Raw genomic sequence first — 23,432 nt, forward strand, 5'->3', positions numbered from 1 at the left:
GTGTTACACAAAAATGTTTCTAGGCTACAGACAATTGAGTAAATGGTTTCATTTGTTAAGATTTCACTGTTTTATCAAGAGGGAATCAATACGTAGTGGATAAAAGGTTAGAGTTTAGAATTTTAATCTCAGCTTTGTCAAGGTATCATTGATTCATTTATTAATTAATTCAACAAATACTTAACAAAAATCTACTCTGTGTCAGGCACTGTGCTAGGCTCTGGAGATATAATGGAGAATGATGTAGACACGGATTCTACTTTCTTGGAACTTAAAAGTTGTGTGCCCATTACCACATAACTTTACCTTTCCAAGACTCATTTTTTTCACCTGTAAAATGGGGTTCTAGTAAGTACTGAAAGAGAAATATATAGGAAAGTGCTTTATAAATTCTGTTTTATATATTGGAGGTTACACACACACACACACACACATGCATGCACATTCATCTTCCAGTCACTGCAAAGCATAGTGAAGGTCTAATGAAGTTTGGTAAAAGAGGCTATGACGTAAACCTTCATATTTCTTAAAAAGAGGAGGCTGTGCAGAGACTTTCTTAAAACTTGAATTAGGATCCTGAGAATGACTAAGACTTCTCTTGAAGAATTTTTCAAGGGAGACAAGTTATAAATTATAAACTAATCTGAGTATTTTTGATCCTCTTCTGTGTGCGTGCTCTTAGACTCCCAGAGTGGCAGTAGGCGGATAATCTGTCAGTCAAGGAGGAGATGATACAACGTAACACAGGCCAGAAATGTGCCAAGGTTGCCCCCTGCAGAAATACCTGCATCAGGCTGGGCCTCTGCGCATCTTCTTCCCCGGCCCCAGGAAGCAAGAAAACACTATAGAGAGAACAGGTTTTAATGAACACACTGTGTTTGGGAGGAGGGAGATTGGCCTCAGCTTCCCTTCCCTATGCCCAGTTCTCTAAAGTCAGCCTGAGGTGGGCACGCTAGACAGGGTTGAACAGACAAGATGGACAAAGGAGGCCAGAGAGGCTCCCAGAGTCTCTTGGGGTGAAAGGCCATTGAACTGGAGTCTCCCTTCTTTTCTAGATCGAAGGACATGTGTCAAGTACTTGTTACAGTGGAAGGATAAAGGCAAATGGTATACTGTTCTCAGAGGTGCTTAAACTATGACATCCAAAAAAGAGAAAGTATTGTGAGACAGGAAAGAGAACCAGCGTGAAAAATTAATATTACAAATCCATCTATTTCTCCCATATCCACTGTTAACACCATCGAGAGAACCACCATCTTACTGGGCCATGAGCAAAGGCTTTCTTACTGATCTCCTACTTTTTACTCATTTTTTCCAGCTAAATTCAGATCATGTCTCTCTCCTGTTTACAACTATTCTGTGTCTTCTCCTTGCACTTGGAAGAAACCCCAAACCCTTTGCTTTGACCTGGAAGACCCTGCATGCTCTGGCCCCTCAGATCTCGTCACGGTTACCGCCTTCTCTTCCCTTCTGTCCCTGCCTTCCATTCACTTTGGCCTTGTTGACTTCCCCAAATTTCCAGGCTTCTTTCTGCCTCAGGACCTTTGCTTAGGCTGTATCCTCAGCCTTGGAAGAATCTTTTCTGTATGATACTCCCCCTGACTCCAAGAGACCTCCCTAGCATCCCATCTAAATCATCCCCTTTGCTTTCTTTTTCTCTGTTAGGAAACTCTGGTCACTTGCCTTAAAACAGCTGTCCTCGTTTGTAGTTTACATGCTTATTTGCTTATGTGCTTACTGTCTATTTCCATGAGTAGACTAGAAGCTCCAGGAAGGCCAAATCCAGTTCTGTTTACTCACCATACCCCAGTGCTTGAAACATACAATGGCATCCAACACATATCTGTCAAAGGGATAAATAAATGTTTTAATTTCTTTCCCCTTAATTCTTACCGAGAGCTCAGGCAGAAATCTCCCCGTGCCTCAATGCCTTTGCACATGCGGTTCCTTCTGTCTGGACTGCATTTCCCGCCTTGCCTGATCTCCAAATGCCTACTCGTTTTGCTTCAAGACCTAATACCACCCCTTTCTTCCTCTGTGAAGCTGTCGCCTGTCTCTCTTTTGTGTCTTCTCACTACCCATATAGATCTCTATTAGCATTTATGACACCATGTTGTGATTACATGTTTATTTTGGGGGGACCCCCTTCCCCTGGAGTGACCTCTCTGAGCACAGGAAGCAGATCCTCACTGCACCTCCAGCGCCAGCATCTGGAATGCCGTGTTCACACGATACACATTTGTGTGGAGCCTGCAGATTTGTATACATTCCATAGAAAGAGGCAGGGTGCAGGGAAAGCCGGCCAATCTCGGTGGCTTCTGCCAAGGGGGCAGGGTTGTTGGTGGCGTCCGAAATCCATTCCTCCGGTTGAACAAAGAGCCGTCTATGAACAGGGAGTTTGGGACGCCCCCTCCCCTCCCCGCCAGCCCCACTCAGAGGTGAAAGCAGCCTGTGTCCATGCCTCGCTGGGGTTTTCCCTTCCGTTGAGAGGCGAGCATTCTGAAGGCAGATTTTCAGGCTGAAGTCACCCAGAACAAAAGCTGCTTGCCAGCTGCGGCCCGGCCGCCCGGCGCCCCTCCCCGGCAGCCCGGGTGCCATTATCGCCCAATGGGAGAGGGGTGTGAAGGCTTCCGGTGCAGCATCTGGTCGGGGCCACCGGCAGCTGGCGAGGCTGCGACCAGCGGCTTCCCCAACTGACTTCTTGAGATGGTTGGAGGTGCCTCGGCAGCCGCAGAGAAAGTGAGGAGAGGCCGAGGCCCGCCGCCCTGCCGGCTTCCCGCGCCGCGAGCTCGGGCCCTGGAGCGCGGGGGCCCCCGGCTTCGTGCACGAGGGTCTGCAGGGCAGGCCGGGGGCCACCGAACGAGCAAAACGGAGTTTGTCTCTGAACTCGGGTCCGTGTCAGGATCTCCCACCTTATCTTCACACTGTCTCTGTTGCTATTTATGACGCCACATGTGGTGTCCCCCACACCCCCCCCCCCAGGACCCTCATGCCTCCCCCTCCATCGATGGAGCTGGGACACTTACACTATCCTCCAGATCTTTCTTTTTGTGTTTTTTTGCTCTCTGCTAAAGGCAGCCGTTTTGCCAAAGATTTCTGAGGTACCGTGGAAATAGATGGTAACGCCTAGCTATCCTCAGAGAAGATTTTTTTTTTTTTAATTTTGACAGTGACTTCTGAAGAGAGGAAAAAAAAAAAAACCTCAAGGGAACAAGTGAAAGTTTCAGGTTCTGTGGTAGATTTTGGGGGGCAGCCTTGCATTTCACTAATTCCTCAAATCAGTCCCGCCAGACACTGACTCCAGGGCTGACTTTTGTCCTTCTGGGGGCCCCAGAGTCCACACCCAGATGGACATGAGTTTGGATTCTTGGAGGGTCCACGCTGGCTAGTGAACTGTCTGTAAACTAGCTGCAGACCAACAGAGCAGACGCTATCTTAATGGTACTGATAGATCAGGAGTGTCACACATCATTAAAATAGCTGATTGATTAGAAGAAAATAATTAGCTGGCCCTGCCTTGCTGGAAAGCTTTCTGACATACCAAGAAGGAGATATGGAAGGGACGAGGGGTCATCCATCTTTTGATCATTTGTTTTCCCTTCAAGGTGATGAAAAAGGCCCTGATAACCCTTAGGGAAAGGAAGGAATATAAACAAGCCCTAGTACTTCTTTGCCATTTACTGAGAGAGAAGCTATCTGTAGACTTTCTGGAGTGTGGTGTGTTTATTACAGTTACATAGATACACTCCTTTAAATCAAACACTCTGTTAGTGCCTTGGAGTTGTAAATCAGTGGTTCTTTTCAAGTGACTTGATAGAATGTGATATTCTGCTTTCCCTTGACAGGATATAAACACAGAAACCTAAATATTATAATCAAGGCCAGCCATTGGCAGGCAGGGCCACGGAGAAGGGCAAGGAGACTCCAGTGGCTTTTCAATGCCCTCCTCGCCTTCTGTATATCTGTCTTCCTCAGGGTGTTCATAACCATCCCCTCTGTCCACTTGGGAGAGCAGTTGACAAACATTTATATTCCGAAGTGATAAGGCTTAAGGCATTTTTGTGCTCAGAGTCATTTGCATTTTAGCTAAAGTCACAAGGAATCTTAAGCCAAAGGATGTCTCTGGAGACGTATTCTGCTGCCGTGATGGGCTTCTCACTACCCTGGAAATCATGCTGCTGACTCAGCGCCCCCTCACCACCCCCATAATACCACCCCCTGGGTGGCCAGGGGGGAGAGTCAGAGCAGATCGGATTATCTGGGAGCTTCAGCAGCTTCTGAGATTTACCCCCTGCCTCCCTTTCCCTTCTTACTCTCCATCATTGCTTCAAAGAGCTACAGATGAAAGTACGGTATTACGCTCGTGTTAGAGAATAAACTGGTGGAACACCATTGGCCTGGAGAAGAGTCTGAGTCTGGGAGTCAGCAGAATTGGACATTCCACCCCTTAACAGTCCAGGGACCATGGTCATCGTACTTACTGCCCCCGCAGCAATAGAATACTGACCTTACAAAGCTTTATGAAGCCCTTTTGCATAAGGTAATGTAAGAGAAAATGCCTAGCCAATAAATATTCATTTCCTTCCCTTTTAAAAGATAATTGGGAACTTTGAATTTTACCTGAATATAATCTGTTGCCTCTCAACCACTAATCACCTTGTACAGCTTAAAAAATAATAATATTATGGACTTTTTTCTAAGCATATCCATAATAAATGTTCTTTGTGGAAATCTGGGGAACTAAAAGAAAAAAAGGAAAATCCCCTATAACCTCTCTTTAGGCAAGATTACTAAGTTGTTCGTTTTTCAAAAAATTTCCAGTGCTTTTTCAATGCTTATGGGTGCTTTTTTCTTTGGAACAATGTTTGCCATCAACCCCCCCACACACATTCTGTTTTGTGGTTTTCTTTTCTCCTCTAATACATCATGAGCACTTCCCCATGTCATTAAACATGCATGGTGTGTATGTGTTTTATAGTTGTTGCCATCACTAATGAGAGCCCATTAGTAAGATGACACTTGTTCCTCCAGGACATATGTCAGTCATTGAAATAACTGCTTCCAAGCAGAAGGAGCGGCTGCTTTTTGGTTTTTTTTTAATACCCTCACGTCCAAAGCTGGCTCTTGGCAAGACCTTGAGTTTTTGTTTGGATTTCTGTCTCTGGTATGGCCAGATCTGGGAATAAGGATACAGGATGGCAGTGGATTTCAGCCTCCTTCTCCTTCCCCTGGCCTGAAGTTCCTTCTGCATTTGATGACTAAAGCAGTTATCAGAAAAAGTCCGTCAGTGCATGACTGGCCACAGGGCAGTTGTGGCAAAATGGTTTTTGAAAGAATAAATGCATGCATGAGGCAAGTAGCCTTCCATTAAGTCAGAAATAAGGATTCCATGTTGGTTATACGTAGTTATTCTCAGCATGATCTTATGAGGAATTTTTAGCTTTCTCTTCTATGTCACTTAACTTCTTTATGCCTCAGTTTCCTTACCTGCAAAATGGAGATAATAAGAGTAACTATCTTATGGGGTTCATAGGGTGTTGAACAAATGAATACATATGAAGTGCTTTCAGCATTGCCTGGCAAAGAGCAAGTGTTCAATGAACCTTAGCCATCAACATCACCATCATCACCACCATCACCACCACCATCACCACCACCAGCACCACCTTCATCATCACCACCATCACCACCACCATCATCACCACCATCATCTTCACCAACATCACTATGTGCTTTTCTACATCTTATGAAATTTCTGCAGTAAGACTGGCTAGCCACAGACTCACTATTTTTAAAAGAAATAACTGAATCACTTTGCTGTATGCCAGAAGTTAATACAACATTGTAAATAAATTTTACTTCAATAAAAAAAAAGAAAGAAAAAGAAATAACACATAGCCATAGGGACATAGCATCTTAGGTCAATAAAGTGAAACAGAATGGGAAGGATTGGTTAGATACTCGGAAAAAGGATGTTTCTGATGTAGACAGAGAGGGACAGGAATGAGAGGAAAACAGGAAGGAGGGGACAAATGATGGGCTGGCTAGCATTAAGGGATGGGAAGGCCAGGCACGGTATTTAAAAGTTGCTCCGTGGAACTGAAGCTAACTACTCCAACACTTTGAGGAGGGAGCTCATAGGACTTTCACTGCTCCCCATCCCCTCCCCAGTCTGTAAAGGGGCAAGAGGTGAGCAGGGGGAAGTGAGAAGGGAGTAAGAGGAGGAATTGGAAGATGAGAAAATAGACACTTGGAAAAGGTATATTGACTTGGGAAGGTCTCAGCTAACTGCTGGCAATCCCAGGTCGAGAACTCAGCTTTCCGGATACCCAGACTCATTCTCAATACCTTCCAGCCCATCCACCAATTTCTCTCTGTACCTGGAGGTTTAAATGTAAAACCTACCCCAAGAATTGGGAATCTGCACCTTGGCCATTAGGGTGGCCTTCTATTCAGGGTGGAACAAAGATGCTGGCCAGTTGAAGTTTTTGTCGATAATCTATGGAGGACTGGAAGATACCCACCTGCTACCACCTGCCTCCCACCATCCTTTCCGCCAACTCCAGACCTTCTGGTGGTGTTCCCTAGACCGGCCTGGCCTTTCAGGGAACCGTCAGGGCAGGGGCCATGCCAGCTGCTTCATTGATTAATAGCTCATTGTAGTCGCTGTGCAAAATGCAAGGAAAAGAGTCCATTGGATATTTTAGTTTTATACCACAGAACACATGTGCTATCAAAGTGACCCGACTGGGCAAGAAACAGAGATTTCTTCCACTTCTAGGCTGATGGGCTTGGCTTCTGGAATTCTAAGCCTTTGCATGTAGCTTGCCCACAGCATAGGCTGTATGAAAACACTATCTTTGCTTTTGTTTTTTTCTTTTTTGGCATCTATAGAATATTCAGTGCTATAATTTGCAAACAGTGGTCAGACTTAAGTACATTTTTAGTAGGTAAGGATCGATGTGTTTGTTGGCTCAAATATGAATGTATGCCCTGTGAGGGAAGCTTTTGTATGTTTGCTTGTGTTTTGATTTATAAAAGTGGGGCATAAACCCTGAGAGTAAACCTTACATGTTGCCCTACAAGGCCTTTCTAGGGGCTTCCACACTAGGCAAACCATGGAGACTGGGCCAGACTCGTCTTGCTCAAATAATCTAACTTTGATCAAAGGCAATTTAACACAAGGGATGGGGGGGGGGAATGTAGAATTTGCATCCATTAATTAAGACTATTTAGTGATATTTTCTATGGAAAAAGGTGTGAGTTGCATTATCTGCTCTCTGGCCACCCTTGAAAACCTCCCGGTAGTGAACAAAGTTTGAAACCCGGGGAAGATCATCGAGTGGGACATGATCTTTCAACACTCAGGCTTGCATAGAATCCAAGACCTGCTTCCTTAAGAAGATGCCATGTTCTTTGAGAGCAGGGTTGGTGTAAAAATCAGGGCAATCTGAATCAGGCTAATTTGTGCTTCTAGAAGTGATATTTTCTTCCCACGTCAAAGCTTCACAACACCTGAGAAAATAAGCAGGAATGTCTTTGTGGTTATGAGCCTTAAGTGAATGATGACAATTTTGAGATACATGCCAAAAGAGGATAGTCCTTATTTTCCTCATTCCTCTTAAGTTCGTGGTCTGGACTTGTTCACATTGAAAACCTGCAGCAGAGGGCCTGTGGGAGCGCCCCCGCCCCCACCCCGTGGAAGGGATGCGAGTTCCCTTTGTTCCCTCCTGGCCTCTGGAGTTACTGCCGAGCGATACAGCTCAGCACCAGCAGGTGGCATGTGGTGTCAGGCTCCCAGGCGCTGGAACCTGGGAGAGCCATCTTTTCTCCGCCAAAAAATCCTAAATTGTAGTTAGGAGTGAGAATGTGATTGTTTTAGCTGTTAGATATTGTGCTTGATCATCAAGCTGTGTCTTTTGTGTGATGTCTAGTTCACTGTGGGGGAAACAAAACTATAAATATAACTTAAACCATTTCACTCATGTCTTTTTTTTTTCCTTTTGTCCTTCCTGATGATGTGGAGATTTTTCTTGTAGCTTTTCTAGTATAAGAGCTCCTGCCACAGTTCAACAGGTTTTCTGTGAGATTGTTCCACATGTAGATGTATTTTTGATGTTTTTGTGGGGGGAGGTGAGCTCCACATCCTTCTATTCCGCCATCTTGAAACCCACCCCATCCACTTATTTCTTAAACTAGAAATGAATAAGGCTCACCTTTTCCCCTGACTTGTCCAGGACACCCTTAGGAGCCTCATAGGATGCTAAGGAATGAAATAGTAGGGCCGTTAAAAACTAGATTCTGGGGAGAAGAGAAGTGAATGAGAACACTGTACTGACGTGTTCTGAGCAGGGAGCCAGATGATCATTACAACCCCTCCATTCTCCTTTCCAAGCCCACAGCAAAGATGCCTGGGATCGGAGTGGAGTTTCCCAGAATGCCTGCTGCTGGAATATAGTTAGAGATAGTTGAGAGCATCATTCAGGGTTTTGAAAGTAGGTTATTCCCACTTTTAGCAAGCAGAATTTAACTTAATCTCTTGTTTTCAGCCCAGCTCTTTGGCGCTGCCCTCCTCTAGACCTGGTATCCTGATCCTGGAACTTCAACAGAGGAGAAACTTCTAGCCTTCTAAGGGGAAGGGAGGGAGGAGGGGACAGGACGAAGTATGAATGCCTGGCTGTACGGGTGTGGATGAGGGACCCTAGAGGTCTACCTTCTACACATCTTCAACCAAAGCATGTTTCAGCCTCCTGCTTCTCCCTCACTTTCTCTACTACTCAGCTTCTTTAAGGTCTGGATCTTTTAAGAGCTTTTAGAAGAAAATTGCTCATTAGAACAAAATCCTCTTTAGCAGATACCTGTCATTGCTGCTAAACCCCTGCTCTACATTTTCACAGTTTCCCACATTGTTAGTCCTACTTTCCTAGGGAAGAACTTCCCAGCATCTCTCTACTAGGGAGCAGACATGTGACCTAAGATCCAGCACTCAAGCATACCCACATGAAACCCTGGTTTGGGAGGCAGCAACGCGAGTACACAGATGGCGTTCTGAGCGCTGCACATCCATGTTGCAGGTGAGTGCGGCGACAAAGAGTGGAGGTGGCAGCAGCATCTCAGCAGGTCACTTCTGTGTGCGGTTCTGGGCTGCATTCCTAGGAGCTAGCCTTGCGTGTCTTTTCCTCCAGACCTCCCACTGAGCCACTGCACCATTAGTAACTCAGAGAATGCTGCTTCCACCAGCATCAATGGATTCCAGTTTGCAATAGAAAAGAAGAAGAAGAAGAAGAAGAAGAAGAAGAAGAAAAGAAAAGGAAGAAGTAAAGAAACGAATAAAAAATTGGTCTCTGAAAGTAGGGTGAATCGAGGCTCTATCAGAATCTGAAGTGTGGAATTGGGCTTGGGGGTGGGGGCTGCCGCTGGGCCGAGGCAAGTTGCCTTTTGTCATGCACCACGTCGTACTAAGGCTGGCCAGTACTGTGTTACTAGGGGAGGGGCTCTTGACTGTGGCCACTTCCTAAGAGGCAGAGAAGCCCCCTGATGTGGAGCTTTGAAGGGCTCACAAAGACACCTGCTTCTTTATCCCACAAAGAGGCAGTTAAAGCAATGACTTCAAAGTAGTCGCCTTAGCTAATAAGACACTGTTCCTCTTTCCCATCAATTAACAGTCCTCCGTAAGATGCCTTGTTCGGACCCATCGGAAAATTTTGAGTTCAGGGGGTGTTTCACCATAAGAAGCTATGATTTCAAATTGTCTCAAAGGAGTGGCCACTGAAGAAGAGCTAGGAAAGGACGATGTCTGACGTCAGAAGGAAAAGGAGGAAATCTTCAGGTTTAAAGACTGTTCACACAGGATCTTTGGCCGTTGTCTACATGTACTTGCCATTGACAGGAAGCAAGGAGAACAGACGCCAACTAAGATTTTTAGGAAACCACATTGTCAAAGACACCTCAAGTCGGCCTGGCCAACACCTGTGATTTTATCCCGAAAACAGATCCCAGGCCTTTAGAGCCACACCAGCAGGAAGATGCCTATGCAATCTGTGTATCCCCCAAGAAAGCCATGTTCTTTCTCACCCACCCACCCAGGATGAACTCATCTGGGATAATTTACAAGGACGTGACCCCACAGGGCAGCTTCTAGAGTCACTGACCAAGGAAGTGTCTGGGCTGGGAGTCATTTGCTATCTCTGTTCGGCGGGATTTGTTATTTGCTGTTGCTTAATGACCGCTGGGTGTTTCTTATTCTTCTATTTTTTAAACTGGAAGCTTTATAAATCTTGGTTATCCTGTTTCCTCTCCACTGCTGTATAACGAGTGTGTTGGGAGATGATTTGTCTTCGAGATCTGGGCTTTTGGAAAATAACAGTTTTTTAAAAAGTAAGTATTATTAGAAGCCCTTGCTATTTACAAAAGAAGGTCCTTCAGAAGGAAAAAAAGACCCTAGAGTGAGAAGGAATCTTTGCTGGATTCAAAATATTATTCTGCTATTTTAGCAAGGACTGAGGTCTTGAAGAGTCTCCAGTAAGAATCATTGTTATCCTCTTCCTCATCTGTTGGATTTTTTTTTTTTTAACATGTGGTTGGTGCACTGGGAGAAGGGAAGTGTCTAGAAAAAATTATGGTGGGTGTGTCAATAGTATGTAGGTGGCCATTCGAGACGGAGAATGGTTGCCTGTGGACAGGTGTCGATCCCATGTCAATCTCTCTGCTCTGCGTGCCCCCTCTGCACTGCTCCTTATCATGACTTCCTACTTGGACTCTATCAAAATGGCCCCACCCTTCTCTTTCCCAACCCCAAGCCCACAACATAGTTCATCTAGAGGACAAACGAGGAACAAATGAAAGTGGCTTAAGCTCCTTTGCAGGTAGGGGAAAGGAGTTTGGAATAGGCAGTGGATGGGCCGGGGCTGGGGGTGGGAGGAGCTTGTGGCTTTCCTAATTAGCTCTGATTCAGAGCTTATACTTCTGCTGATCTTCTCCAGAGTGCTGTCTCATTCCTTTGGTTCTCTTCATTTCTATTCAACCTACCAACCAACCAGCCAAATCAATCAATCAATCAATCAAATAAATAAAAAACCAAGACCTTTGTGGTGTAGCGGAAGGCAGAGGTAAGCCATGGAGATCTTCATATCAAAGTAAGGCGTAACTTAAGAACCATAGAATTCTCAAAGCTGGAAAGACTCTTGGCCATTTCTGCTAACTCAGGTTCTATTACTCCTGCCACCCTCATGCCCATTGTTTCCTGGGTCCTCGCTCATTCTCTTCCCTCTTACTTCTCAGGAGTAATTATCTCAGTCAGACCCTACTAATTGTACCCATACATGAATGAGAACACTTTGGCCTTCCCTCTATTTCCCCCTCTTCCTCTAGACTCCAGATATGATCTGTTTTTTTTCACACCAAGTGACCCATTAAAATATTAAATGAAGACTGTCTCTCCTTAAGAAGAATTCTGACGCAGCTGTTAATTATCCTTTAACCCTTTGACACACAGTTAATAAAGTCAGTTACTGTGTTTTTTTCTGTTTCGTTTTGTTTTTAGATTTTACTGATTGCTAGAATGGCTATTGTTTTGGCAAAAAGTACTCATATATTTTTTTTTCCAAAAAGTTCAGAAAAGTGCCAAGTGAAAAATCCAAAATGGTCCCCATTTCTCCCATGTCCCATTCATATCCTGCAACTTCCCCTCTCTAAGCAAAGGATCATTGGCTTGACTTTTTAGGGCTGCCTCACTTAATTTTAGAGAAATATAGATCCTGTTTGAGATCCAAGGAGGCATTTGTCAGCATTAAGGGCCTCCCTCGTCTCTATCCGTGCCCACAATATTTGGCCGGTATTCTTCATAGTTTGTGGTTTGGGATTGTAGCTGTTTCCTTGCTTCATTCATGATAGGGAGATATTTCCTTCTTTCTTTGTTCCATTTATTGTTTTCATTGGATTTTTAGGAAGAGGAACGGCATACGTGTTTTTATTCTGCTGTCTTTAACAGGAGACCTATGTTTTAAAGTGTGTGTCTGCTTTTAATTTTTTAGTTAAAAAAAAAAGTTAAGGGAAGAATGTATTCAAAACTTGAGTTAATTTTAGTTGTTGAGGTGCCTGATGAAGAGAGACTCCCCTGAACGGCCGAGAGTTCTTCTCTAAAGATGGCCTTCGCATGGCACTGGTACCCTGGTTAGAATTTTCCCAGGAGGAGATGGCCTGGCTCCCTGGGAGCCATCACCATAGACTGCCTATGCAGAGAGAGCAGACCACAAATTACACCAGCTGCAAACACTTACACAGCACATGGAGGGAGGATAGAGGCTGATGCCCAAAGACTGAGAGGAGTCGTACCTCAGCTGTGGAGCAGCAGGAGCAGGCAGAGAAAGACAACCTGTGAGTTACACATCCCTCCTCCTGCTCCATGAGGGTCCATAAACTTCTCCATCATCCAGACGCCATCTTGGGAGGAAGGGAGGAGGAGGAAGAGCCTCAGAAGTTAGGGAATTGGTTCCCATAGGAAATTTCAGTGTTGAACTGAGTGAGTTCAGTCCCCCTCCTTTTTTTTCACCCTGGAAGAGGCTATTTAGCCTCTTATGCCTGCCATCTGTAGGAACAAGAGCCTCAGAGCAAGATTAAATTGGTTTAGAAGACAAATAAGCTACTGTTTTTGTACATCTGATTTGTAAGGTGGAAATCTTGACCCTACAACATCTGCGATGTCAGCCCCATCTTTCTACAAGAGGCAGCCTGCCGGAGTGAAACTGCACGGGACTGGGAGCTGACCTCCCTGTCCTCCTGGCCCTGCCGCAAACCGGCTAGGTGATGTTGGACCATAAAACCATCTCCTAGTTCTAAATTTCATCAACTCTAAAATGCAGGAGTTGGGCCAGATCCGTGATGTTCAAAGGGTCTTTTTATTCTGTTTTTTAGCTGTGTCCTTTAGTTAAAGAAAATCTTACTTAGATAAACAGTATATAAAACAGGTAACAGTTGGAGTTTCCTCTGACAAGTGGGGAGGAGTCATCTGGGACCACATATACTGGGGAGCCCCTTGTGTGCCCCCAGGAGTTTCTAAGTCACTTGTGAAGGCTGTGATTTCTGCTCCTTTTTGACTCTAATCCTCAATGACCCAATGTCTGCCCAAGGCCAGAAGGGGCTGGCAGCAGCATGAAATAATCTTTTCCGTGGTCCATGGGCCTCTGAAGAGATTGGTGCTAACTTGTGTTTGGGGGGAGAAATCAATTATCTTAATGTTCAAACCACAAAATTCCCAGAACTTCCTGGTAGTGTGAGTTCTCTCATTTACTACCAGGAAAAAAAAAAAGCTTGAGGTAACCCATGAACTAGAAGCTGGGTCCCCATTGTGTGATCAGCACGGCACAGTCATGTCCAGGACCCGGCAACCATTTAGCATTTCCTGTGTGCTGAGTACTCTCTCTGTCATCTTACTGAGTCCTGACAGCACCCCAAGAGGTGGGTATGATCCTCATTTTACAGATAAGGGTAGCAGGTTAAGTAACTTGCTCAAATATAACACACTATTACAGAGAATTACATTTTTTATAAACATTTACTGTCATAAATAAGATGTCCAAATACACAATCAGTGAACCAAAACCATAGAACTTCTCATCCCACAGAACCTACCATTCAGGGACTCTCAGAGCATTTTTGCTCATGAAATGGATAAGGAAAATGTTTGAGCAAACAATCTGAATGTTAAGTGCAGATCAAAGGTCCTTGTAGTGGTGAAGAAAGCCTGTGGGTATCTCGGAGGTTTACCAAGAAAGCAGGCATCTTCTCTTCCACTTTACGGACTTAGATTTTAAGAAGCTTAGCCATCCCAGTCCATGCAGAAAAATACTCTCAAAGGAATATTTACAGTGTGGATCTTATATTAAACATTTGGTTTTATAAACTTAAATATTTATAAAAGCATATGTGGAATAAATTTTAGTCCAACAACTAAAGTGTGCAAAACATATCAATTTCTTTATTTCTTTAAATCAACTTAGTTTTTTGCCTCTCAGCCTCCATCCTTCCTCTAAGATGGCAAGAATGTCCATCTCATCCTGGTTGGGAACCCCTCTTCTCCCCAGAGTCACATCAGAACCCACAAGGTTTACTTGGAATGAAGACGACGGAGGAAGGGCCTCTAACCTTGGAAGGTACCACTGGCATCCACTCTGTGAGGCCCAGGGCGGGCCTGGATGTTGGTGGCACCATTTGGGGTTAGGGGGTTTTGCAGAGGGTGCCTCCCTCTTGGCACATGGAGAAGCCAACTCCTCTGGGCAGGGCTAACTGCAGGGCTGCGAGTCTGTGTGTAGTCTCACAAGGTTCTGTGCTCAGAAGAGCCTTGAATTTGTTTTAATGCTCTGCTGATGCCATCTTTTTTTTTTTTATATATATATATATTTTTATGGAAGTACAGTCAGTTTACAATGTTGTATCAATTTCTGGTGTTCAGCAAAATACTTCAGTCATACAGCACACACACATATTCATTTTCATATTCTCTTTCACCATAAGTTACTACGAGATACTGAATATAGTTCTCTGTGCTGTACAGTATGAACTTGTTGTTTGTCTATTTTATATATAGTAGTTAGTATCTGCTAATCTCGAACCCCAACTTATCCCTTCCCACCCCTACCCACCCTGGTAACCATAAGTTTGTTTTCTATGTCTGTGAGTCTATTTCGGTTTTGTAGATAAGTTTTTTTTTTTTTTTTTTTTTTTTAGATTCCACATATAAGTGAAAGTGATCTCATATGGTATTTTTCTTTCTCTTTCTGTCTTACTTCACTTAGAATGATGTTCTCCAGGACCGTCCATTTGCTGCAAATGGCATTATTTTATTATTTTTTATGATTGAGTAGTATTCCATTGTGTAAATATATCACAACTTCTTTATCTGCTGATGCCATCTTGAAATTTGAACAAGGGGCAACCGTTTCATTTTGCACTAGGCCCCACAAATTGCACAGCTGATCCTGCTGGGCGTTTATGTCACCACCCCGTCTGCTTGCTTCCTGAGCGGGCTCTGCGGTCTTGCTCCTCTGCCTCCTTAAGCAGAAGAGCTTCTCTCTCTGACTCTCTGCCCTCCAGTGCGCCATCCCTCTTCATTAGAGTCTGGTGCCCTTGTTATTTCTTCAGGGGCCACCAGCACTTACAAAAAACAGGAGGAGCCATAGACTTTACAGGGGCTTCCACCTTCCATCCTGCAAAAATCCCTGAGGCAAGGGAGCACACCAGGGACTGGTTTCGACTTGAAATGGGAAAAGAAGAGAAAACAAATATGTGGGGAGAAAAATGAAACCTTCGTTTGTCAGTAAGTTATTCTGTCACATGTATAGTTGTGTTTTTAATTAACCGTGAGTTATTTTTATGATGATTTGGGCCTGTGAAATGGGTCTCTAGAACCAGAACCCCAACACATATTGCTGCTCCCTTAAAAACAAAGAGCACGGAGACCTCACCTGGGTGTTAGTAGAATGATCTTATACATTCTAGCTCAAACTGGGACAGTTTTGAAAGGGACACTATTAACAGTTTCACCAGAGCAGTAAAAGTGAACTGGGACCACCATGAGCAAACCGGACACATGGTCCCCTGTCTGTAGGATGGAGCCAGGATTTGAACCTAGGTCTGTGTGGCCCCCACTGTTTTGATATTAATTAGGATAATCTGTGTATGGCCAGCTCAACCAACTGTCTGTCCCACATCTATTCTCGTGAGGTCCTGTTCATGTGGCCTGAGAAAGCCTAGGTTCACAAACGGAGAATTTTTTTCATGAAAAGCCCAAGAACTGCATTCCTGAGTTGCAATTGGCCGGTGCTCCAGGAATGAATGGGGGAAGCTTCATCCTCAATATTTACTGAAAACAGACGCTGAAGTTTGAGAAGCAAATGTAAAATGCTCATCCCAAAAGCCTCTTTATATACACGTTAAATCAGTTTGTGGGAAAGAGACCACAGAGATTGTTTAAACATTCATACTGATGACACAACTGTTCGGAAATATGCAGTTCCTTGTAGTTATATGTAGAATTAATTGCATATGGAGGAAGTCATCTTTTGAAACTGGATTAAAAAGAAATAGTTCATAACTCAGTGATATCAGCATGCACACCATTGTGCCTGAGACTCGGCCTCGCCTGGTTTTTTCTTATCTCAGCCACTGTCTGAAGACGTTTGCTCGCTCAAGGCGTCATGACTGAACTATGTAGCTCTGTGGAGGGCAAAAAAAAAAAAAAAATCCTGGGGCCAGAATGGAAGCAATGTCACTGATTCAGCACAAGTGGTACTGTTGGAAGCCTCTTTCTGACCTTGGATTCTGGAGTTCAGGTCACTTCTCCAGGTCTGCCCCAGAGTGGAAGAGCCGATCCCCCTCTACCTTTAAATTCCATCAGAGTAATGGAAGCACAATTTCCTCGGGAGCACGATTTCCTCCCTCACCACACAGCACATATCTCAATATTCATCCTTAAATGAGCTACCCACAATTCTTAGCGGGGCGTCTTGTTAACCACAAAGCAGTTAGAGAGCTATGTTTAGGGAGAAACACTCCTTATCTACTGCACTCCTAGGGAAATCAGCAGTCATTTCCTAGAGATGGTCTTAGTGAGGCTCCGGGGCTCCAGTTTCTCTGTGATACAATCAGCCCTCAACCAAAGCTCCATAAAGTGGTGGAACTCCCCCGTATGTCTTACTCATGGCCGTAATCACACTTTTAGTACATCTGTTGTTTTTAAATTTCCAGCCCCATTAATTCTTCTTTTTTTTTCTTTTTTAAGATATGAGGAGTTGAGAATACCCATATTCACTTTGAAGTACCCTCACTTAAATGAGAGATTTGGAAAAAAAAAAAATCGAGACATGAGGCAATCCTGAAAATATGAATAAAAGAATATAAATATTTCCCCAGCCTCTCTAGTCTTCATTAAAATACGCAAAAGGAAGAAACCGGTTTGCCCTTCTATATTTAATTTGGACTCTGACCTCTTTGAAAACTTCAGCAATATGATTAATTTTAGCTTATCTTATGGAATGTCTCTCCACCTATAAATAAGTCTATTCATCTTCAGAAGAGCATAAATATCCATCCTGTTTTACAGTTATTTTTAAATATCTCTTACATATAATTGTAATGGGGTCTAGTTCCAGGACAATAGCTAAGTATCACTTACATTTCCATTATGCTCTGCAAGTTTCATGGTTGGAAAACTTAAGCAAAAATAAGCTTCTTCGGATGAATATGAATCCAGTGTTAACTGGAGTAACTTAAATAATTCAAAGAGAAAAGAGACGCCCATATTCCATCTAACAAGACCAAAAAGAATCAGAGACACAGAAGGGGAGGGAGAGAAGGCAAAGAGGAGACGAAGGAGAGCCTGGGAGCTTTCACTTTTAGGTAAAGGTATAAAAAATCCCTTTATTACTTTTTTTAATGTCATCCCACATAATGCTGGAAAATCAGAAGAGCCCTTTCTCTACACTTTATTAGCTAAGTGTCTGATTTTCCACTTTTCTGTCTCCCGGGGCCTGCGGGCTCCTGCAAAGTCCACGTAGCCCGACAGGAAAGCGTTCTGCCTACGTGAACACACTAAACCCAGCCCTGCGTTATTTGTTCCCTCGAGGCTGAGGATGTTAAAAATTATTTCCAGTGTGAAGTTATCTTCAAGTAATTAATAGTGCTTGTAACAGTGATCTGTACTTCAAACTGGTGGCAAAAGCAACCTGCTCAAAAGAGAGATGGCATATTCAGCTGTTAAAAATCATATTGCTACCAGGAAAAGTTAAGTATCTGGGATTTCTAGGGCCACAATCCATTTCTTTTATTTGAACTCGAACTTTTAAAATGAAAACTTACACATGGGGAGTTACACATGGGGCCTACACATGGGAAATGAATTACCAGTTTTTGCTTTCTAGATCATCCCCCATTGGAAGAACGATCTTTCCGTCAGAAGACAAAGGACATGCTTTTCTCCGGAGAAATGTCTCCCCATTGATAAATAATGAGCAAACGCAGAACACTTAAGTAGTGTTCCCGCCAGTAGTGTGAGCTGTGTCAGCACTAACCAGCTGGTCCTTGTCTGTTTTGCAGTCAAAGAAAATGGGAACTCAGCATGTATCCAAGTTCCCAAGGATAGGAGGCTCCAGTCTGCCAGGTGTGCGCATGGGCAGAATGCCCAACCCCAGGTCATCTTACAAAAAACCTTCCTCAGGCATGGCCAGCCAACTAAAGAAAGCAAAAAGCCACAGTTGCTATTTCTACAACACGGTTACTCTCTGCAAGACATCCTTGTGTTTTTCCCCCATTGGTAAACAAGTGTTCAGTTAGAGCCATGAAAGAAGATTGGAATGGTGGGCAACTTAAATGTCGTAATTTCTACCATTCATTAAATCAACACAATTCTTTCAGTAATCCAGCGTGCATTCAGAGGAACCAAGAAAGTGGCAGGCAAGGGTAGTGAGTGAGGAATTACCAAATAACTGTCACCTTTGGCCCATCTGCTTCTATCTACACCATCTAGGAACTGGGATCATATTTATTAACACACTTCAGGCAAAGCTTTCAGATATTCACATGTAATTATTGTGGCGCAAATCCTGGGCAATACACTTTGCTTTTGTCTAACCCAGAAAGGTGAACTGGAATGTGAGTGATTTTCCGGATAATTTGATCCAATGGAATAATACCCTGGAGTCACGTGGCGGTGTCAAGGTTCTTGCAGCTCATGCCTTAGAACCCAGTTACATGGGAGACCATGTTTAAACAATGTCCTTTAAAGAATTCAGTAACTAAACCCCACTGGACATGAGCCAAGACAAGCCTCTTTAATGCCAAATTCCACTCCAGTGGGTCGTGTTATTGGATGGCTCAAATGAACTGGGGCCAGGAAAAAGAGGGCCTCCTTTCCCTCAATAGTTGGTTTTTTGTCTGAATTATCCAGATAATTGCTTTACATTTCAACTTTCCTTTCCCTGCCTGGAGTAGAGAGGCAGCTCTACTTATTTGTCTTTTGTCATAATAGAATCACTACCCATAATTCTCAGAAATCGTTCTCATGAAAATGTGTAACTTCTGTATATATCAAAAAAGAACCACCTAATTCATCATAGTGATTTATTCTTTCATATTTTTTTTCATCTGCTCGTTGTAATTCATTCAGCAAATATTTACTAGACAAACAAAAGACAATATCCTTGAGTATCATGCCCATTTATTTGGGAAAATCAAATCAGCTGAAAAATCTTCTGAGTATTATGAAGCCCCAGGAAAAAGTGAAAAGCTTTTGGAGAAGTTTTCCTGCAGAGGCTGTGTTTCTTTCAAAACAAAAAGTTGAACTTGTAAACCAAGTGTATTATTTGAAGCCCCCATGGCACCTTTTGATTGAAAAGATTTCAAGCATTGACATTTAATCCTGACAGCATTCGTGCCCTCCCACCCCACAAACAGTCTCTCTCTTTGAGGACTGGAGAAGTGGAAACCTTTGTGTTGTGACTTTTCCTTCACTGGATGGTCATTTAGATTCAGGCCACTTGTCTCTTGCCTACTCAACTCAACAGATCATCCTGTAAAGTCGGAAAATATGAAATGAGGCTACAGAGAGGGTGGAGTTTTCTTTCTGTCTCACCCCCTCACTTCTGCTCTCCCAGTCGCCCTGCCCAAACTTAGCAGCCCATTTAAAAGAAAGAGCAGCTCACACTTCAAGGTAACTCATGTGTTAAGTGTCTCTTTTTCTGCTATAGTATTGATCGTTGCTGTCTTGGCTCTTGTAAGTAATAGTAAAAAAAAAAAAAAAAAAAAAAAAAAGCAAATGGATGCCCCTCTATTGAAAAAAGGAAGCTATATTATTACCCAAGGGTCAGAGGAAGGGAGGGAGGCTACGTCCTGACGGTGCTAAGTTTCAGTGTTAGATTCGCTGATCCTTTTGAGGTCTTTAAAGATGGTCTTCAGTGGCCTGTCTGTTGGAAATTGAGGGAAGAGGATGGACAACCACAGTTCCATGGCAATAAACCTAGGAGGCTCGCCTGTTATCTGCCTGGGTGTGTTACTGCTCTCATGAGTGACAACCATGCAACTCCAGCTCTTCAGAAGGGGTCAAACAGAGGACAGAAAAGTTGTAGGGAGCTTCAAGCATCAGATGAGTAGATGGACTGGGTGATCATAAACTGTGTGAATCCCAATTTAAATTTTTGTTTATTGTTGCAAATTTTCATCCTTTCTGTGTGTGAGAGAATGTAAAATGTAATGCACATACAGAAAAGTATATAAGCCAAACACTGTGAAATCACCATTTAGGTAAAAAAATAGAACATAGCCAGCACCTCAGAAGTATCTCCACTACCCTTATGGATCGCCTGCTTACCATTCTGACTTTTTTGATAAACACCTTTTTTTTTTTTTTAAATGAATCTATTCCTTAAATGTGGATCTCTAAGCAATATGGTTTAATTTGACTGTTTTCTAAACTTTTTATAGACCGAACTATAATCTTGTGTGTTTTGCTGTTTTTATGCAACTTTATGTTTCTGATTGGCTGCTGGTGTTTTAGATGTAGTTGTCCTTCATTCATTTTTGTGTTTGGACCCAGAGTAAGTTTGACAGCTGAAGACTTAGGCAAGTTCTGAGCCCCCATGACTTAATATCTCATTAGTACTTCAGCAGGACTGATTACTGTGTGTCCAGGGCTCTGAGACAGAGAAAAGACTCCTCTCTAGGTAATTCAGGCAAGTAGAGATTTACTGTAGGTCCTTAAGTGGCAGGTAGTGTCATTGGAAGGGCAGACAAAGCAGTCCCTAGGGGGACCTTTTGGTGACCTCCCTCCGCTCTCCCTAGCCACACCCCAGTACCGGGCACCCAAGCAGCACCTACCCCTCTAGGATCAGGACTCCTCAGCCTTCAGCACCACATTGTCCCTGCCTAACCTTGAAACCACTGCAGTCACAAGCTGTCCTGATTAAGGAGGTGCCATGCTTAAAAAGCCATGAATGCTGCAAGTTCCCGAACCATTTTATGCCTGATGTAAACTCCACCAGCAAAAATGGATACCCCTTGCTTTTCTTCTTAAAAAAGGCACCTATGCTAGTGGCAAAACCTCTGCTGGCATTGCCAAGAAAGACCAAAACCCTCCATGACTTACCTGCCAGCAGAAGTAGCAAAAGCAATGTGAGGGCATTGGGTTTGCAGAGCCGAAAACAACTGGAGCTTTAGCTGAAGTAGGTGGGAAAACGCAGTCTTTCACTTTCCAGCCTCTGTTGGACAGGAAAGCACATTACAGCAACGGCTTTCACACTGGGGATCAGGACTCATCCTTAGTGAATCATGAAAGCACTGAAAGAAATAAAATAGAGCAGAATAAAAATTTCAGAGGGCGTCAGCTTAGGGTAATTTCTGTTTTGTGCAACACACACGCATGTGTATACTGGATTGCCATGGAAGTTTTTTTCTTTCTGTGGAATGAGTTTAAAAAAAAAGTTTGAAAGCCGCTACGCCGGAAGAAGAGTGGAAGAGATGTTAAATGCCAATCAACCATATCTGCCGCAACTCCTGCTGTTGAATGTGGAGTAACAAACATGTTCCATAATGAGACACTTGGCAAGTCCTGCTGGCCAGCGTAATCTAACAATCCACTGTGGAGCATCTTTGTGTCTGGATTATCCTTTTAGCCTTGACCAATTCAGAGGCATGAGACAATGCTGGCAGCTTGGATCATATCTCCTCCACAAATTCCTTAAATTCAGCTAAGATCATCCCCAGGAAAGACAGGGCTTGGCAATCTGTATTTTGGAAATAACTGAGAGAGAGCTGTGTCTACTGCCACAGGTGTTTGTTTCTACCCACTCCCCTTTTCAGGACATCCTCCATGAGTCCCAGAATGATCTTCCTAAAACACAAAGCTGATGATTTCACTCTGTTTTAAGATGTTCAGTAGCACCCTTTGACTTCTAGCAGTGATCCTGAAACTCGAGGTGTTTGTTAAAATACAGATTCGCAGACCTTCCTCAGAGATTCTAATTTAAATAACTTTGGGATGGGGTCCAGGAATCTGCACTTTTAGTGGGAACCCCTGGTGAGTAAAAAATCCAGACTCCTTAACATGATCAAAACAATTTGGCCCCATACCAAGCTGGCCCCACCTCTATTTTTCCACCCGCCACCAATCTCCCTCCCCTCACCCCCTTCCCCTCCTCCAGTGAATTCCTTCTATAGTCTTTGTACCCTATGCTTTTATATCATCCATTATCACATGCTGTTGCTTCTAACTGGAGCAGTCTACTTATTTCCACTCTCAGCAAATATCTCCCAAGCTCCTGCTCACCTTAAAGGACCCAATCCATTATTACCTCTCCAGGAAACATCTCATACGCTAATAACATTTATTTTCTTTCAGTACTCCATATAGTTTATACCTACCTGCATTATAATACATTGTTGTATTATAATCACATTGACTTGTAATTATTTGTTGACATTGTCTTTCCCTGCTAAAACCAGGAGCCTATTAGGTACAAGCACTGTGTCTTCTGTTTTTTTGTTTTTGTTTTTTGGGTTTTTTTTTTTTTTTTTTTAATCTCCACAGCCTGGCACCATGTAAAAGTGCTATCAATACTTATTCAATGAATGGATGATACATGGATTGATGGTTAGATAGATGGATTGTTAAGTGAGTGGAACTGCTTCTTTAAGGTATGGTTTTTCTTTTGATATTGGTCTTCGACAGCGATTAGAACTGTTACTGCTAGAACAGCTGATCTTCTGTCAGGACAGCTGATGCCTTTGGAAAACAAAATGAATTGCTACGTGTTAAGACCAGGTTCTGTGGGATTTGATATGAGTCATCCATAGATGTCAAGGCTGGTGCGTGGAGGTTTGATTAGGAACTAAATATTGGTACAGTGTCAAAATACCTTCCTACAGAATTCTCATCAGTTACAAGAGGGAAAATGGTGACTTTGTGATGAATACACTTGGTAAACATCAGTTTGACCTAGTGAATAGTAACCTCAGTGGAACAGACTGACCTCATGTGTCTCTTGATGTGATGTCCCAAGAAAAGCACAATATCATAGCATTCCTGCAAAGAACACATGGCCCAAGTCTGGACAAGAGAAGTCATCAGACAAACTCAGGTAGAGGAATAACTACAGAATGGAAAGATGGAAAGACTAAAAACTATTCCAGATAGGGTGACATTGGAAATCCATGACAATTTAATGCCATGCATGATCCTGATTTGTCTGCTGCACCAGAACAAAAGAGACATTGTTGGGATAGTTGGAAAAGCTTGAGAGTGTTCTGTGAACTGGACAGCAGTGTTGTATGGGCATTGTTTTCTGATTTTGGTTGTGCTGTGGTTGTGTAGGAGACTGTCTTTGTTTCGGAAAAATATACCCTGGAGGAAGTGAGAGTGATGAATCATCAGGTCTGTAATTCCTGCT

General features: G+C 43.3%; 1 long non-coding RNA gene across 8 annotated transcripts in view; it reads right to left on the reverse strand.

The window, feature by feature from the left end:
- Nucleotides 1-3,468: 3,468 nt before the first annotated feature.
- The window catches only part of LOC141579403 (uncharacterized), a 273,585-nt gene continuing 253,621 nt past the window's right edge, over nucleotides 3,469-23,432 (reverse strand). For 4 of the 8 annotated variants that reach the window (XR_012510654.1, XR_012510647.1, XR_012510653.1 and 1 more), the window contains 5 exons: nucleotides 21,134-21,324; nucleotides 12,334-12,441; nucleotides 8,217-8,263; nucleotides 6,525-6,666; nucleotides 3,469-5,487 (listed from right to left, as the gene is read on the reverse strand). This is a non-coding gene — a long non-coding RNA (uncharacterized LOC141579403). Of the gene's footprint in view, nucleotides 5,488-6,524; nucleotides 6,667-8,216; nucleotides 8,264-12,333; nucleotides 12,442-19,193; nucleotides 19,563-21,133; nucleotides 21,325-23,432 lie in introns of those variants that run through there. The other 4 variants (XR_012510648.1, XR_012510650.1, XR_012510652.1 and 1 more) reach the window with 4 other exon arrangements.

Source organism: Camelus bactrianus, chromosome 12, assembly GCF_048773025.1.
Source record: "Camelus bactrianus isolate YW-2024 breed Bactrian camel chromosome 12, ASM4877302v1, whole genome shotgun sequence".
NCBI classification, from domain to species: domain Eukaryota; kingdom Metazoa; phylum Chordata; class Mammalia; order Artiodactyla; family Camelidae; genus Camelus; species Camelus bactrianus.